We start from the raw sequence: 14,615 nt of genomic DNA, 5'->3' as shown, positions 1-14,615 counted from the left end.
ACACCACCTAAGATCAATTTGTGCATTGTTTTCTGCTTATAGCTCTGTTATTTCTTTTTATTTTATTTATTTTATTTATTTTTTTGTGTGAGGAAGACTAGCCCTGAACTAACATCCAATGCCAATCTTCCTCTTTTTTTGCTGAGGAAGATTGGCTCTGGGCTAACATCCGTGCCCATCTTCCTCTATTTTATATGGTTTGCCACCACAGCATGGCTTGACAAGCAGTGCATTGGTGCACTCCCGGGATCCGAACATGTGAACCCGGGGCCACTGCAGTGGAGCGTGCACACTTAACCGCTGCGCCACTGGGCCAGCCCCTATAGCTTTGTTATTTCTCTACACTATTTATTGTTTGCTTTGCTTTCTTTTTTTTTCAGTGTTGTAAGATGTAAATTTACAACAATTACATTAAAATTTTCTTCTTTTTTAATATAAACACTTTTATATTAAGAATTTTTTCCTGTAAGTACTACTTTTGCTTTGTTGCCTAGGTTTCATGGGATGTATTTTTATTGTCCCTAATATTCCTTGGCATGTATTAACTAATGGCGTATTTTAAAATGTGCTATATAATTTTGAGATATTTGAGAATTTTCTAGATATCTTATTGTTGGTTTCTGATTTAGTCCTGTTGTGGTCAAGAAACATACTCTAAGATTTCAGATGTGAATTTTACTGTGACTAACTGTAAGTGCCTGCTTATGTTTTATTTTGGTGAGCATTCCATGAACACTCAAAGACAATGTGTAGTCTTCAATAGTTTTTATGGTGTTCTTTAAGAGAAAATTAGATCACAGTGGTTGAATGTGGTTTTAAAATATTTTAGTATCCTTTCTGATTTTTTTCTTCTTCTTCTATCTATCATTATTGAATAGGAGATTTTAAATATCCAATTATTTAAATATCTAATTATGATGGTTGATTTGTCTTACACTACATTCAATGCTGTTAGTTTTTGCTTTATAATATTGAAGCTCTGTAATTAGGTGCATTTATGGAATTCTTATGACTTTCTGATAAATTGGTCAAGATATTTTCCAAGCTTCTCTTGTTGTCAGGATTTTTACTTTTCTCTGACTCATATCAGGGTGTGGTTTTAGGCTTTGTTAGGATGGGTTTTATAATAGTCTCCACTCTAGTGCTTGGCCCTTACTCCTAAAATTCAATCTTTCTGGTGTCAAGCTGGATGGCAAGAGTAGTAAATATATGTCTCTACTTTAGTAACCTTCAATGTCTCCCAGCACTGTTTGCTCTCTTGTACCTAAATTGTTTTTCTTTTCCAGCTTTATTAAGGTATAATTGACATATAAAATTGTGTAAGTTTAAGGTCTACAATTTGTTGATTTGATACACTTATGTATTGCAAAATGATCACCACCATAACCTTAGCTAACACCTCCATCATGTCAAAAAATTGCCATTTCTTTCTTGTGATGAGTACATTTAAGATCTACTTTCCTAACAACTTTCAAATATATGATACAATATTGTTAACTGTAATCACGGTGCTATGCCTTAGATCTGCAGAACTTATTCATCTTGTACCTGGAGGTTTTTACCAATATCCCCCCGTTTTCCCCACCCTCCAGGCCCTGGCAACCACCAATTTACTCTCTGTTCTGTGAGTTTGGCTTTTTCAGATTCTACATACAAGTGAGATCATACAGTGTTCGACTTTCTCTGTTGGAATTATTTTACTCAGCATAATATCCTATAGGTCTGTCCATGTTGCCGCAAATGGCAAGATTTCCTTCTTTCTCTTGGCTGAATAATATTCCTGTGTGTGTGTGTGTGTATGCACTTAGGTTGTTTTCATATCTTGGCTATTGTGAATAATGTTGCAATAAACACGGAGGTGTAAATATGTCTCTTTGATATCATGTTTTCATTTCCTGTGGATATATACCCAGAAGTGGAGTTGTTGGATCATACTATAGTTCTATTTTTAATTTTTGAGGAATCTCCATACTGTTTTCCACAGTGGCTGCACCAATTTACATTCCCACCAACAGTATACAAGGGTTCCCTTTTCTCCACATCCTCTCCAACATTTGTTATCTCTTGTCTTTTTGATAACGGCCATTCAAACAGGAGTGAGATGATATCTCATAGTAGTTTTGATTTGCATTTCCCTGATGATTAATGATACTGAGCATCTTTTCACGTACCTGTTGGCCATTTGTACGTCTTCTTTGGGAAAAAAATATATTCAGTTTCTCTGCCTACTTTTTATTAGATTGTCTGTTTTTGTTATTGAGTTGTATGAATCTGTTTATATTTTGGATATTAACCCCTTATCAGATATATGGTTTACAAATATTTTCTCCCATCTCATAGACTGCTTTTTTGTTTTGTTGATTGTTTCTTTTGCTGTGCAGAAGCTTTTTAGTTTGATGTAGTCTTACTTATTGATTTTTGCTTTTATTGCTTGTGCTTTAGGTATCTTATCCAAAAAATGGTTGCCAAGACCAAGGTCAAGGATCTTTTCCCTGTGTTTCAGAGATTTATGGTTTTGGATCTTAAGTTTTGATCTTTAACTCATTTAGAGTTCGTTTTTGTAAAAGGTATAATATAGGGGTCCAATTTCATTCTTCTGTATGTGGTGATCCAGTTTTCTCAACATCATTTATTGAAGAAATTACCCTTTCCTCATTGAGTATTCTTGGCTCCCTTGTCAAATACTAGTTAACCATATATGCAGGGGTTTATTTCTGGGCTCTTGCTTCTGTTCCATTTGTCTATGTGTCTATTTTTATGTCAATACCATACTCTTTTGACTATGATAACTTTGTAGCATAGTTTGATATCAAGAAGTGTGATCCCTCCAGATTTTTTCTTCTTCCTCAAGATTACTTTGGCTGTTTGGAGTCATTTGTGGTTCCAGACAAATTTTAGGATTGTTTTTTCTATATCTGTGAAAAATGCCATAGGAATTTTGGTAGAGATTGTATTGAATCTATTGATGACTTAGGGTAGTATGGACATATTAACAATATTTATTATTCTGATCCATGAACACAGAATATTTTTCCATGTGTTTGTGTCTTCAATTTATTTCAGCAAAATCTTATAGTTTTCAGTGTACAGAACTTTCACCTCCTTGGTTAAATTTATTCCTAAATATTTTATTTTTTTGATGCTATTGTGAATGGGATTTTTTAAAAATTTCTTTTTCGGATATTTTGCTGTTAGAGTACAGAAATGCAACTGATTTCTGTATGTTGGTTTTTGTATCCTGCAACTTTATTGAATTTGTTGATTAATTCTTACAGTTCTTTTGAGGATTTTTAGGATTTTCTATGTATAAAACCAAATCACTTGCAAACAAAGACAATTTTACTTTTTCCTTTCCAGTTTGGATATCTTTTATTTCTTTGTTATGGCCTGATTGCTCTGGCTAGGATTTCCAGTACTATATTGCAAAAGAGTGGGCACCCTTGTCTTTTTCCTGATCTTACAGGAAATGCTTTCAACTTTTCACCATTGAGTATGATGTTAACCATGAGTTTGTCATTTATGGTCTTTATTATGTTGGGGTATGTTCCTTCTATACCAAATTTATTGGCTGTTTTTTATCATGAAAGGATGTTAAATTTTGTCAAATGCTTTTTTTGCATCTATTGACATGATCATACCACTTTTAATTTTTCATTCTGTTAAAGTGGTGTATCACATTTATTGATTTGTGTATGTTAACCATCCTTGAATCCTGGAGTTAAATCCTGCTTGATCATGGCGTATGATCCTAAAACGTGCTGTTGAGTTCAGTTTGTTAATATTTTGTCGAGAATTTTTGCATCTTTATTCATAGGGGATATTGTCCTGTAGTTTTCTTTTCTTGTACTGTCTTTACATGGCTTTGGTATCAGGGTAATGCTGGCCTCACAAAATGAGTTTGGGAGTTTTCTCTCCTCTTCAATTTTTGGAAGAGTTTAAGAAGAATTTGCATTAAATTCTTCTTTAAATGTTTAATAGAATTCACCAGTGAAACCATCTGGTCCTGGGCTTTTCTTTGTTGGGAGATTTTTGATTATAGATTCAATCTCCCTACCCATTATTGATCTATTCAGATTTTCTATTTCTTCATGATTCAGTCTTGGTAAGTAGTATGTTTCTAGGAATTTTTCTATATCTAAATCCAATATTTCTATTTGATAAATTTCTAGCTTATCCAATTTTTCAGCATATAATTGTTCATTGTAGTCTCTTATGGTCCTATGTATTTTTATGGTATCAGCTGTATTGTCTCTTCTTTCATTTCTGATTTTATTTATTTGAGTCTTCTCTTTCTTACTTAGAGACGCTAAAAGTTTTTCATTTTTTTATCTTTTCAAAAAACCAACTCTTAGTTAAGTTGATCTTTTTTATTATTTTCCTATTCTCTATTTCATATTTCTGCTTGGATCTTCATTTCCTTCCTTCTGCTAACTTTGGGCTTAGTTTGTTCTTCTTCTTTTTCTAGATCTGTAAGTTGTAAAGTTAGATTGTATTTAAATCTTTCTTTTTTTCTTAATATAGGCATTTATCTCTATAAATTTCCCTCTTAGAACTGCTTTTGCAACATCCCATAGATTTTGGTTTATTGTGTTTCGTTTTTTTTTGTTTTTGTTTTAAGATCTTTTTTTTTATTTTCCTTTTGATTTCTTCTTTGATCTCATTGGTTGTTTGGGAGTGTGTTGTTTAACTTCCACATATGTGTGACTTTTCCAGCTTTCCTCCTGTTATTGATGTCTAGCTTCATACCATTGTGATTGGAAAAGATACTTGGTATGATTTCAATCTCCTTAAATCTGCTAAGACTTGTTTTGTGGCCTTTAACATAATCTGTTCTGGAGAATGTTCTGTGTGAGCTTGAGAAGAATGTGTACACTGCTGCTGTCGGTTGAAATGTCCTATATATATGTTTTAGGTCCAATTGGTCTAAAGTACAGTTCAAGTCTGATGTTTCCTTATTGCTTTTCTCTCTGATGAGCTACCTGTTGTTGAAAGTGGGTATTTAATCCCCTTCTATTAATGTATTGTTGTCTATATCTTCCTTCAGATTTGCTTAATATATTTAGGTGCTCTGACGTTGGGTGTGTATATATTTATGATTGTTATATCTTCTTGATGAATTGACCCTTTCGTCATTATATAATGATCTCCTTTGTCTCTTGTTAACATTTTTTACTTAACGTCTATTTTATCTGATCTAGATATAGCTATGCTTTCTTTTGGTTTCCCCTTGCATGGCTTATCTTTTTACATTCTTTCACTTGGAGCCTACGTGTTTCACTAAAGCTGAGTGAGTCTCTTGAAGACAGTGTATAGTTTGGTCTTGTTTTTCTTTTTATCCATTCAGCTACTCTGTGTCTTTTGATTGGGGAAATCAATCAACTTACTTTTAGATTGATTATTGATAGGTAAAGACTTACTAATGCCATCTTATTATTTTCAGGCTGTCTTGTTCCCTTGTTCCTTTCTTCCTCTATTGCTTCCTTCCTTTGTGAACTGGTGATTTTCTATATCAGTAAGTTCAATTCCTTCTCTTTATCTTTTGTGAATCTACTATTGGTTTTGCTTTGTGCTTACCACAAGGCTTACGTAAAACATCGTATAGATATAACAGTGGATTTTATGTTGATAACAACTTACCTTCAATTGCATACAAAACTCTTCCTTTTTACTCCCCCTCTTTGATGTTTTTAATCAGTCACAATTTACCTCTTTTTTTTATTGTGTATTTATCAACAAACTACAGTAGCTATAGTTATTTTTATTACTCTGGTTCTTTAACCTTTATGCTATAATTAAGTGGTTAACACACCACCGTATTACAATATTTGAGTATTCTGCATTTGGCTATATATTTACCTTTATCAGGCAACATGGCAGTCTGATTCGCCCTGGCATAGACCCCACAGCTCATTATACGCTCATTGTAATACATTACCATGGTACCTAATACACCCACTAGTGCCATGACAGTTTACAATTGCCATGGCAACGGCAGGATGTGACTAAAGAAAGACAGGAGGTGGCACACTTGTTCTCCTGAAAAGCCTGCCCTGTTCCCCAAACACCATGAATATTCCTCCCCTTCATTACTTTGTCCCCTTATAACAGCTGCTTACTTGCCCAAAGAGCCTAGAAGTTGATTTGTGAACATGGTTCCCACTTCTCCATTCTTTGACCACTGAATAAAAACTTGTGCTGTTGAATGCTCAGCTTCAGTTTTGTTTCAAATCCTTGACACTGAACAGGAAAGAGCTCTATGAGGAGCAGATAGATTGTAGGTACAAGGCCCACCTGTGGGCCCCTCCTCAGAGCTCCTCCAAATGTGGGTCAGAGTCCCACCAGAGTGAGGTGAAATTGCTAACAGTAGCAACTGCTGTCTCATAGGCCTCATGTTGTCTCATCCACATAGCTGTAACCATAGACTCAGCCAATGAATGGGCCACCTCTATATAGCTCCCATCTTTCCTGAATCACTGAGAATTGGAGCTCTGGATGTGTGGTGTATGCATTCCTTTGTGCAATAGAAAGGGAGTGTGACGCTATGTAGAGCCAAGCAGATTTGTCTCCTATGGAGTTCTTGACAACACAAATCAAAACTAAATGTGAATGAAAATAATGCAAGTCCAAATACTGACATATTCAGGCACATTCACATGCACTTAAATTGCCTGTTTCTAAGTCAACCAACTTTGCATTCTAATCTAAGCAACAGCAATTAAACCAAGAAAACTGTTACTCAGTGTACTCTTCCATATAATGCCAGAAAAAAAAATATATACATAAAAAATGTAAAAGTGATCTGGCATTCAGCAACAGAAAATCTTTCAATTTATGGGTGTTTTTCACACCGAAGTTTTCATTTTCTGTATTTACAACTGAAGGTCACTCATTATCTGGCTCCATTTATTCCTCTCTAGCCTCATTTTCCTGCACACTTCTCTATCTACCAAAATTTAATCTGTATACAGCTCATTAGGCTGTTTCACACTTTTGAGTATTTACATGAGAAATTTCCTCTGCTTAGACTCTCAGTTTCTTTACCTTGAAAAGAATAATGCTATCCACTGTAGACTGATTCCTCATAAGGTGCCAGAACTGCAATAAATAATGTCTATGCATTCTCATTTACTTTTCAAATCATCTCTATAAGATAGAGAGTTCCTGTATTTCAGAAAAACCCATTTAAGCTATTGCTCCAATATCATGCAGCTAATGAGCTAAAGCCAAGATTCAAACCAGGTCTTGAACAGTAGGTGACATTAATTCCCTGCCCTGCTAATTTCTACAAATTTTTTCACATTTAACACAGGTTTCACATCTTTTGAAGTCTATATGGATGTGATTTTCTTAATTTGTTTTTTTAATCTTCCACTTAAAATATAAGTACAAGGGCATTGTTTGAATTCTCATGACTCCTAGTGTATTATGTATGTGAAAATCAGGAATCTTTCACAAAGCCTAAACCATATTATTTTCCTCTCTGAAAAACTAATATTTGTCTATCCATCTCCCACCTGGATGAAACTGAATTTCAGATGTCAGCTTTGACCGTTGGTCTGTTGTTCTCAGTTGAAAGCAGAAGAATCAAAGTTTATCTCCTTTTACACATATGATATTGTGTCATTTTTCATTTCACACTATATTCACATTTAGTATATTATCCTTAATTTTATAGATTGTGGCCTTCCTATTCATTGTTTCTACAACATAAAATTCACATGCGTTTTTTGAGAACATGGTCAGTAACTGCCACATATAAGAAAGATGCTTGTGAAAGTGTAAATACAGGGTAGCTATTACAAATACAGTTACACATGTACCTTAGGCTACATCTTCTTACAGAGCCCTCCTTTTAGGAAACGACTTTCAAGCTTCTCTTGCACAAGGTTTTTCTTTGCTTGACATTTCTGGAACAATGAGTTATCTTCCTATTTTCTGCTGCTTCCACCTCCAGGGTGGCTGAGCTTGTTAAAGTTCTTGTATAGAAAGATGTCAGATATCCTTTGGGGGGAGGTTTATGCAAGAAGAATAGATATCTGCTACAATTATTCACTCAGTAAACTATGAGGAATCTGCATAACATCTATGCTTTTAGTAACGAATTCCTCTATCTACCTTCTTAATGTACTGAGTCTTCTCCAATATCTGTTCCTTTCCCAGACTTTAGTCCTCCAGCTAAAACTCTTCAGTTTCTTGCTCAGCAAGGCTATCTCTCATCAATTCTAGAATTGCGTTTCTAAATATAGTCTCTTAAAAAGAGTGTAAGGAAATAATAGAGATAAAATTAAGGGGCCATCCTAGAAGACAAATATAATGGGGATATGAAGCTTTTGGTCATATAAGAAGTGACTGAGGGGCCGGCCCCGTGGCTTGGCAGTTGAGTGTGCACTCTCCGCTACTGGGGGTCCTGGTTCGGATCCTGGGCGTGCACCGACGCACCGCTTCTCCGGCCATGCTGAGACCGTGTCCCACATACAGCAACTAGAAGGATGTGCAACTATGACATACAACTATCTACTGGGGCTTTGGGGGGAAAAATAGGAGGAGGATTGTCAATAGATGTTAGCTCAAAGCCGGTCTTCCTCAGCAAAAAGAGGAGGATTAGCATGGATGTTAGCTCAGGGCTGATCTGCCTCATACACATACACACAAAAAAGAAGTTGCTGAATTGAGAGCAACATGTAGATGGTTTAATGGAGTTAAAAGCCTTGCCCTAACTAATGGGAGTAGATAGCACTAATGTTCAAATCATATTCATAACTGTTGGATGCATTTCCATCCCAGGAATAGTAGCCAATCCATTTCTTACTCTGATAATGTCACAACCACAATCCACGTATGGTTGGGAATATGTTATTTAAATGAAAATAAAATGATTGGGATTACAGGTTTCTGCTTCTGCATGTAAGGAGTTTGGAAGTCACTATTCCAGTGAAAAGCTGAACAGCCTGAATATCAACAAGTTTTCTAGCATTTGTAAGAGATGAGAACACAGGGCAAACTGCTGCCCCAAGATTGGAGAGACAGAAATACGGAAAACAAGGAGTCACAGCTTAATGGAGTAGTGACTCAGGAGTGGAAACCACTATAAGAAACACCGATGGAGTAGAAAACCTGAATTGTAATTGACCAATTGCTGCATGCTCCATGTGGACAACTCTGAGAGTTCAAATCTCCAGGGGAACCCAGTCATGGGGAAGGGGTTCCCACAATTACGTGAGATATGCCTCCAGGAGCTTGACCTGGTTCTTAAAGTAAATACTGGAGAAACTTCATGTTTCAGGCAGGGAGAAGGTAAAAGGAAACATTTTGAAATATACCAGAGCACTCTGTTCTTTTTAAAAAGGCCTATCCTCAAGGGAAATTTGTTACTCAGAGAATATCTAACTCCAGCCCACTCTAGCCATCCTTTCTCCCCTAAGCAGGGAGAAAACACTGAGAAACACTTGTGAAGTTCACAATCCAGTGTCAAAGGCTCGCTAAAAGACTGAGACCTAATCCTAGAACTATGGAATGCTTCCCCACCCACTATGCCTCACCACCACATTACTGAGAGCTTATTTACTACAGTTCTTTTTGCCTGGCACACCATATCTTGCTATCAAGAAAAAATTACAAGGGATACAAAAATGCAAAAAACACAATTTGAAGAGACAGAGCAAGCATCAGAACCAGACTTGATAGGGATGTTGGAATAATCAGACTAGAAATTTAAAACAACTATGGTTAATATGCTAAGGGGTCTAATGGGTAAAGTAGACAGCATGCAAGAACAGATGGGCAATGGAAGCAGAGAGATAGAAATCTTAACACAGACAAAAAGAAATTCTAGAGATTAAAAACACTATAACAGAAAGAAAGAAAGCCTTTGATGGGTTTAATAGTAGACTGGACATGGCTGACGAAAGACTCTCTGAGCTTGAGGATATCTCAATAGAAACCTCCAAGACTGAAAAGAAAAAAAAACAAAGACTGAAAAAAATAGAACAGAATATACAAACAAAACACTATGGGACAACTAAAAAAGTTGTAACGTAAATGTAATGGGAATATCAGACTGAAAACAAGAGAGAAAGGAACAGAAGAAATATTTGAAACAATAATGACAGAGAATTTCCCAAAATAAATGTCAGACACCAAAACACAGATCCAGGAAGCTCAGAGAACATGAAACAGGATAAATGCTGAAAAAGAACTACACGTAGGCATATCATCTTCAAACTACAGAAAATCAAAGATAAAGAAAAATCTTGAAAGAAGCCAGAGGAAAAAATACTTTACTTATAGAGGAACAAAGATAAGACTTACATGTGACTTTTCCTCAGAAACCATGCAAGCAAGAAGAGAGTGGAGTAAAATATTTAGCTTTTAGAGAAAAAAAACCATCAACTAGAATTCTGTAAGGTGCAAAATGACCCTTCAAAAGTAAGGGAGAAATAAAGACTTTGTCAGACAACCAAAAACTGAGGACTTTGTTGCCAGCAGACTTGCCTTGCAAAAATAAATGTTAAAGTAAGTTCTTCGGACAGAAAGATGATGATATTGGTCAGAAACTCAAATCTACATGAGGAAAGGAAGATCATCAAAGAAGGAATAAGTAAAGTTAAAAAAAAAAAACTTTTATTTTTTTGTTCTTAATTGATTGAACAGATAACAGTTTGTTTAAAATAATAATAGCAATAATGTATTCATAAATATATATATTTTAAACCGGTGTAATTTAGTTGGAGAAGGAGACAACAAGGGTAAAAGTCAGATTCCTTTAAATGGGATAATCTTTTGAAGTAAAGCATAATCCTTAGCAAGAGCAACGTAAACCAGTGATAATGATAACATTATTATAAAATGACTTAAAGGAAAAATTAGAACAAATAATAAATTCAAATGTATCTTTTAACTACTTAAATGACCAAAGAAAATAAAAAACAGTGAGGAAAATATCTTGAATAGTAGTGAAAATGGAGAATGGTGACCACCACAAACCACAAACATCAAGAGTTTTCGGTTGTAACTTGTGTACCTAGGGCCATTTTGAGTGTCCAGATCATGGTACCCATTGTTATCAAGAAATAGTGCTGGGTTACAAGAAGTGAGGAAGACAGGTGTTAGTAGGAACTCCCTTCTCCAAAATCCTTTAATGTAAACAGTCTCAGGGGTCTCTGGCTAAAGCCATGGGCTTGAACATGAATAGTTAGCATTTTTCAATCTCAAGGCTCTGGGAGCTAGCATGCTAACAGAAAACCTGGGAGCAAGTTGGTTTATTTCCATTCTCTTCTCTCTACAGTGTCCTCTGGTCATATAAGTTGCATCAGAACACTTTTTGGAGAGAACATTGCCTAATATGTGGGAGGCAAAGTGTGAGCCATGAGCTTCATAGAAACAAGTCTGAGCTGGGATACTACACATGGTGACCACATGTGGGTGATTCATCCGTACTTGTATCTGACTTCTTATCAATGTGACTAATTTACCATAACACAGAAAAGCACTTTTCCTCAAGCAAGTTAATCAATGATAATAGAGTTATACATGAGAATAACAACAGTAACAGTGGAATACAACTTGACAAAAAGGTACAGGACCCATAAGAAGGAAATCCTGCAGCTGCTTGCAGGGACACAATAGAGCAATGGGGAACACAGGTATGTTCATTGCAGAAATAGTTGTAATAGGAGATATTGGAAAGTCATACTGTGGAATTTTTTTTTTTTTGTTTTGTGAGGAAAATCAGCCCTGAGCTAACATCCAATGCCAATCCTCCTCTTTTTGCTGAGGAAGACTGACCCTGGGCTAACATCCATGCCCAAATTCCTCTACTTTATATGGGATGCTGCCACAGCATGGCTTGACAAGCAGTGTGTCAGTGCGCTCGTGGGATCCAAACCTGTGAACCCTCGGGCCAACGAAGCAGAGTGGACGCACTTAACTGCTGCACCACCAGGCCAGTCTCCGATTTTTTTTTTTTAATAAATTTTAGCACATCCATATTGTTGAGCATTTTCTACTCATTAATTACTTTTTTCTATATTTATGGAGTTGGAAGGCTGGTCATATTGTTTTAATTTTTTTATTTTTGTGAGGAAGATCAGCCCTGAGCTAACATCCATGCCAATCCTCCTCTTTTTGCTGAGGAAGACTGGCCCTGGGCTAACATCCGTGCCTGTCTTCCTCCACTTTACATGGGACGCCACCACAGCATGGCCTGACAAGCGGCGCATTGGTGCCCACCCAGGATCCGAACCCCGACAGCCAGCAGCGAAGCATGCGCACTTAACTGCTATGCCATGAGGCTGGCCCCAGAAGGCTGGTCATAATAGGTCAAAAATAAAATGGACTATAGAGTATTAATTATTGTACAATACCATTTTCAGAAAAATTATGTATTTATATAACATAGGAGAAAATCTGAAAGGGTTTGTAGAAAAATGTGGCACATTGTGGATGCTGGAATTTTAGGTAATGTAAATTTAATTATTTTTGGCTTAAGGGGTTTGTTATCTGCAAGAATCATGTATTAATTATGTCGAAAGAAAGTAAGAAAGAGAGAAAAAAGGAAAGAACAAATTGTAGTTGATGTGGTTTTGCCTCTCTGGCCCACCGTAATTTTTTTTTTTGGGGGGGGAGTCAGTGGAGAGGGCAGTCGGGGCCTCCCTTTACAAGCTCCTCTGTGCCCTTTGGCTTTTTTTAAAAAATTATTTTATTGAGGTCATATTGGTTTATAACATTGTGTAATTTCAGGTGTACATTATTATATATCAGTTTCTGTATAGACTGCATCGTGCTCACCATCAATTGTCTAGTTTCTGTCTGTCACCATACATATGTGCCCCTTTACCCCTTTCGCCCTACCCCCACCCCTTTCCCCTCTGGTAACCGCTCATCTATTCTCTTTATCCATGTGTTTGTTTATATAACTTTTCCTTTCATCATGTATTAAGGAAAAAAGATACTTTATTTTAGACTGTGTCATAGATATTTGAATGAGTTATTAGACTTGCTCTGATATTAGTGGAATATAATAAGACACTGGAAAGTTCAGATTTCAGAGTTATATTATCTAATAAGAAGTAACAAAAACATGAAATTATAAAACACGTCTGACTTCCTTTCATTCCAGTCTTGATGAGTGATCTGTCTTCGGCTTGGATTTCCACCAACTCCTCGACTCGCCTCCCTTTCCCACCACTGTGTGTGTGTGTGTGTGTGTGTGTGTGTGTATGTGTGTGTATTGTGGCTGGACAGCCTTTCAAGCACAATTTACATGCCACTCCCTTACCTAGATTAGATGACTTTCATTTATGCTTCACTTAGACACTGTGAGATTCTTATCTTAGTACTTGGTATTCATTAGGTCATTGCGTAAAAGTATTTATTCATAGCCTGCTATGAAGCAGGTACTGAACTAACCACTGTGGTATAGTGGTTTAAAAGGCAGACAGGGTACTCCTATTCTTGAAACTTATAGTCTGGGTGAAAAGACAAACACCCACTAACTATAGTTGTTGTAAGTGGTAGAAAAGAAAAAAAAAACACAGTCCTACAAAAGCAAACACAAAAGGGGCTTATTCTTGCCTGAGACGAGATCTAAGAGAGAATTTCCTGAGGAGAAGACAATAACACTGGGACCCAGAGGATTGATAGGTTTGGTCAACTTAAGAGATTTCCAGATAGAGGAAGCACGATGAAAACCCTGAAGAAGAAGGGAGCAGGGTGTGTCGAAGAAATTTTAATAGATTAGCCAGCAAAGAGAAGTACAAAAAAGCAACAATGAATCCAACTGTTTGTTGTTGTGGACGCTGTACACCTCTCTCCCTCCTCCAGAATGACACAGACAGAAAACTTTCAGTGGCCAGAGACAATGTGAAGTTTATAAAGTATCACTTTTAGCAAAAGATTAATTGTAGCAAATTCTCAGTGTGTTCATTTGAGTAATTATCCGAGTTATTTTTAGATAGATCGGGTGAAATGCTCTTTTGAAGTTTAAGCCCTATGTTAAAGAAAGTGGATTAAAAAAGAAACAGAAAGAAAATGCCCCAGTTAAGAGAAAATTCCCCTGTGATCTTGTGGTTACCAATGAGGTACCCAAACCTTTCTTGTGGAAATCCCCACAAGTCTCACTCCACTGGGAATGTGTTCCACAGTAGTCTAGATTTTGAGATTTTTTTCAGAAATGCAGGAATAACTGTTTGTTTTGTACTAATAGGAAGATAAATTAGTGAAATCACCCAGAGACTGAACTGTAGGATGTTATAATCTTGTGAAAGACTAAGAAAATGGAGTATTTTGAAAGATAACAAGGAAAATAGGCTATGATTTGGGTCACTTAAAAACTTCCTCATACTGTGCTATGCCCCAGGGAAAGGGAAGTTATGAAAGAACTCTAAGACTCAGCCCATCAATGTTCAGAGATTTTGATACCCTTAGCCAGGGAACTGAACTGTTTCTTTCCTGTAAATATCTGAGTCACAATGAAAAAACATAGTAGAGTTGTTCTCTTGTTCTTTTGTAACATGTCCGTAACTGAAAGGAATTCCAATATCTGAACTTACTCATCCAGGGGCTTAAATGCCCCTTGAATGAGGGTAAAATGCTCAAAGGGTGATTTGAGTCATCCA

At 36.3% G+C, this 14,615-nt stretch overlaps 1 long non-coding RNA gene across 2 annotated transcripts in view; it reads left to right on the top strand.

The window, feature by feature from the left end:
• LOC131404629 (uncharacterized) overlaps nucleotides 1-14,615 on the top strand; it is a 39,826-nt gene that overhangs the window by 3,691 nt on the left and 21,520 nt on the right. Inside the window, exon 2 of one of the 2 annotated variants that reach the window (XR_009219817.1) lies at nucleotides 11,285-11,642. The exons of the other annotated variant lie outside the window; for it this stretch is intronic. This is a non-coding gene — a long non-coding RNA (uncharacterized LOC131404629). The remainder of the gene's footprint in view (nucleotides 1-11,284; nucleotides 11,643-14,615) is intronic. 2 annotated transcript variants of the gene reach the window in all.

Source organism: Diceros bicornis, chromosome 4, assembly GCF_020826845.1.
Source record: "Diceros bicornis minor isolate mBicDic1 chromosome 4, mDicBic1.mat.cur, whole genome shotgun sequence".
Taxonomy (NCBI): Eukaryota; Metazoa; Chordata; class Mammalia; order Perissodactyla; family Rhinocerotidae; genus Diceros; species Diceros bicornis.
The sequence above is the reverse complement of the archived record's forward strand: the minus strand, read 5'-3'. Positions and strand labels throughout refer to the sequence as shown.